Source organism: Convolutriloba macropyga, chromosome 8 (assembly GCF_964194025.1).
Source record: "Convolutriloba macropyga chromosome 8, txConMacr16.3, whole genome shotgun sequence".
In the NCBI taxonomy this organism is placed as follows: domain Eukaryota; kingdom Metazoa; phylum Xenacoelomorpha; order Acoela; family Convolutidae; genus Convolutriloba; species Convolutriloba macropyga.
The window spans coordinates 16,768,283-16,772,671 of NC_134475.1; the positions used below are offsets into that span (position 1 = coordinate 16,768,283).

At 33.8% G+C, this 4,389-nt stretch overlaps 1 protein-coding gene across 5 annotated transcripts in view; it reads left to right on the top strand.

Annotated features, from left to right (window-relative positions):
* Positions 1 to 4,389, top strand: part of LOC142343971 (uncharacterized) — a 286,528-nt gene that overhangs the window by 165,998 nt on the left and 116,141 nt on the right. The window lies entirely within an intron of this gene.

Sequence of the window (4,389 nt, forward strand, 5' to 3'; positions counted from 1 at the left end):
ACTCTATTTGTTTGGCTATTAGTGTGCTTTCACTTCTGTGCTAGTGGTTATTTTACTATTTTAATCCGATCGGATAGAAAAACAAAAATTCAGGCGTGATTCTTTCCTCTGGGCGCGCCAGTTATCAAATTTGGCTGGGCTGCTACAGATCACACAATACGGGATCTCTTTATGTATGCCAGTCAAACTTGACAAAAGATATAACAAATCGAAGGCAAAGATATATGCCTAAGACCTGTCTGTGCTATAAGTCTCAATTTAAAGTAGTTGGGGGGCTAAAAAGTTCAATTAATTAAATAGATAGTTTAAATGAACAAGCTTACACTGAGTAGTATTAAACCGGGTTGAGCTGTTACTTGATTGTGTTGTTGTTAAGTGAGTGCGTCGTTGAAACTTCTTCCAGTCGATTTCTCACAAGTATGTTCTGTTGGAAAATTTGCTAAGTTGGAAATCTTTAATAAAATTTCTCTGTTTAAATTTAGGAAATTATTTTGCAAGAAAAATGAAGCAGTTGTCTGCTGCTCGTCGTTGGCTCTGTTATTTGTCTCTCTAATTTTATTCCGTCCCACTTCGCTGAGAGAAACAATTAATTCCTCTCAGCTCCGTTTGGGCCGATAGGGAGCGAATCACAAACTCACGTTCATAGTGAGGTGCTTCTTAATTTTCCTATTGGCCGAGAAGGCAAGAGAATTAACTCTTTTTTACGGAAAAAATTATTGAAACTCCAAAAAATAATAAAAATCTAAAAAGCTGAGAGCATCAATTATTGATTTCGTAGGCGCCTGTTTTCTGCTTTTCCCCTCTTCTAAAACCGCAACAATTATGGTTTTCTTGGGGGCTTTTTATGAGACTCTATTGTCTTTTCCCCTGAAGCAATCTGCTTCATCTTTATTGAACTTGGGGGGAAAGATCTGCATTGCAACTGTCAAAAGCAGAAGTAATTTAAATCAAAAGAAACTGTGGTTTTACAGGCTGCCTACGTTCAACAACGTACATTTTCTGTCCTGGATATAAGCGAGGAGATCCAGGCCTAAAGTTGTCTTATTTAAATAAGTCGAACTGAGTTGTTTAAATACTTGTGTACTGGTAGTCTTAACAAGCGTTAGTTTGTTTAGCGCGCGGCGAAAGAATGGTTAATTAGCGCCTAAATACGTTCGCTCTAATGCGGGATTAATTATCCGTTCATTTGTAACGGCTCTCGTAATACTACATCATGTGGGGATTTCTAAATAATAATAAAAAGCTGTTTTGAAAGGATACGGCAAGATTAATTAATTTTCAGCTAAAAGCGTTATTTGTTGTGCTCCCCAGCTTACTTTAATTTTCATTTTGTTTCAGGATTCAATTTACAAAAAGCAAAACCTTCTTTGAGAAAACCTGTCGATATGAACCTGTTCTAATTGCAGCTCCAAATCATAAATAAAAATCAACATCAAAACTATTAACATCAGAGTATTTGACATTAACAGTGCCTAAAAAAATAAATTTAAGTTTCATTTAAGTTGAATATAACCATATTAATGATAAAACAACAAAACAACAAAAATGATTAAACCCAAAATGCTTCTCTTTGTTTCGAAACAATCTGCTTTCCATTTAATAAAATATTTGATATTGTCTGAACAAAAAATCATCTGTATACATTTTTCCAACTAGGAAAAAACGGAGAAAGTATGATATCTGCTTGACCTGAACTTATTTCTTCAGAATAAAAAATTCTTTTAAAACTTAATGGGAGAAGTTTTGTTGGTTCACAGAATGTTTAATTAATTTGCTAGAGTTAGCTAACGTTACTGTTTTATGTGTTTATATAAACGCTCACAGTTAAGGTTGTCGCCCTAATAAAAACTATAAAAAGGAATTTTTATTTTAAATTACAAAATTAAAAAAAATCCGTTAAATATTCTCCTTTCTCTCACTGTAATTTTCTAACTTTTTTCGAATTTTGAGAATATGGAGTTTAAATCATTTGCTAGAACGGCATTCTGAAATAATTTGATTTTGCATATGATGCAGGTTTCTATTCACAAACTTGTACTGAAGAAAGGAACAGCACTAGAAATTCAGACAATAGATCTTCGCTCCATTCTACTTCTTAATTGATTCAAATTTCTTTTTAAGAATAATAACACTGAAATATAAGGATTTGAATTAGTCAAATAATCACTTTTAATCGAAAACTGCTCTTTCTTAAGCATCTTTCTGTTTCCCATAAAAGCTCTATTTTTTATGTGCATGTTTGTCTACTTTTTTTAAATAGGAAAGTCTATTTCAGTTGTTCGGACAGAAAACAACTTATATACAAAAGTCTTTGCTGTTTTTGGTCGGACAACATGACGACTGAATGTTTTTAGTAGCAAGCTCGTGTAACGCGTCGAGGTTTATATACTTGCTTATAGTTTGTATTTTATGGACGCCATGAAAGATTGAAAAAAATACGTTTAAAATATTTACAACTTCAAAACTAATAGTAGCTTAAACCTGTTGTTTTCGAGTAATGAAGCACAAATTTGTCTTCGCTACATTTAGCATAGTTTTTTCACCACGGATAAAAACGATGTAAAACGAGTATGTGGCGAAATGTTATCACTGATGTCCACGAAATACGCAAAGAAACCCAAAATAGTCAAATTTTGCTTTTCTTAGTTTATCAAATGTACCATTGTTTGCAAAGCTTTAAAATTTCTGCAAATTAATTTGGAAAACAAAAACAATTGTGGGAATTTTTCTGTTTGTGCCCTCCAATACGTCATGGACCTCTTGTTACAAAGCACGCCCAATACATAGTCATTGTTATCATTTTATTGTTATAATTATTAATATTTGAATAATTTACTTTGGGCTTGTTTTGTAACCAGAGTTCCATGACGTACTGGTGGGCACAAACAGGAAAAATTGTTTAAAGCTTTGCAAACAATGGCAAATTTGAAGAATTATGAACAGCTAAATTTGATAAATTTGAGTCGGTTTGCGTGTTTCGTGGACATATGTGACATCTCGCCACATATACTCGTTTTACATTGTTTTTATTCAGATGAAAGCACTATGTTAACTGTGGCGTTGACAAATGTGACAGAAACGGTACGAATTCAAGTCATTCAGACCCAATTCAGAGATTCAATTATTTTTATGGCTATGATATGGGTAGATGAAAACCTGCTAATTGACTTCTTAGTACTGGAGGCGACATTAGTACTTAACCGTCAGTTTACTATATTCTTTGTAACTGCTACCTTGAAAAAAAAGTCACTGGTGGAAAAATGTGACGTTGGGCTGGAAATTAGTGTCAAAGGTGGGTGACAATGTCAACGCTTGCTCAGAAACAGGCATCTTTGACAAACTATGGATATCTCCCAAGCTTCAAGCAAATTCAAACTGTTTTGCTTAGTGTCCCAAATTTCTACACACGATTACAACCCTAATGATAAAACATGGTTGCGATCAACGTTGAATTTTTCAAGCTAACGCGACCAAATGTAGATTTTGCAACCTTGTGTTACGCAGAGATGACTGACGGCTGTTCATGCCTTGCTTGTATGCCAGGTAATATGTAGTCTGTTTATAACAAAATTTAACGTCCTTATCCTTCTGGTAAACCTCAAGAACTTGTTGCTGAACAATGAATTTTTTTGGTTTTTGGTATCCTCCATAAGTTCTTAAATCGAATATTGTAAGATAAAAACTATATAACTACTTTTTGTTGTTACTTTCTCGGGCACAAATACACTGCTTCCAAAAGGCATCAACCGATTAGCCGTAAAAGCCTTTTGATGTCCTTTCAAGCGTGTACGTAAATCAGTTCTATCAACTATTTGTTTTATATACTTGAGAATTTTTTTGACCTGGTAGTTTACTTGTGAGATCTTTACTTTCGGATTATTTTTGAAAATTGCGATTTGAAAACAATTTATTTCGGGAATAAACCTTCAAAACATAAGATCATTGTCTGTTTTTGTGCTGAAGCAATTTTTCGGCAATTTTACCATCGCTAAAAATGTAAGAGGAAATTGAAACTTTCATTTACACTACTGTGTTAATTTTGCTAGAAAAATTCGCACTTTACGTCATAAATTACAAACGTCTGGTAAATCTCTTAAATGATGAACAAAGGTTGATAGTTAGTCAGCTTACTCCTTAGGGACCAAGCCTGATTTTTTTTTGGGGGGGGGGGTGGGGTTCTGTTAAAGGTAAAGCAGTGAGCACGCACGCAGACCAAGTAATCTACATGAGTTCTGAAAAGCTGGATTATTTTTGAGCTAAGCCAATAACCAGTTGATTATTGGCTTTCAGCAATACTGGTTTTACGATTTTTGTCTTCTTTCATCCAAGCAAAGTTTTATCATTATTCTGTTGAATTATTCACTGTCCAATTTTTAAGTTTAAAAAACG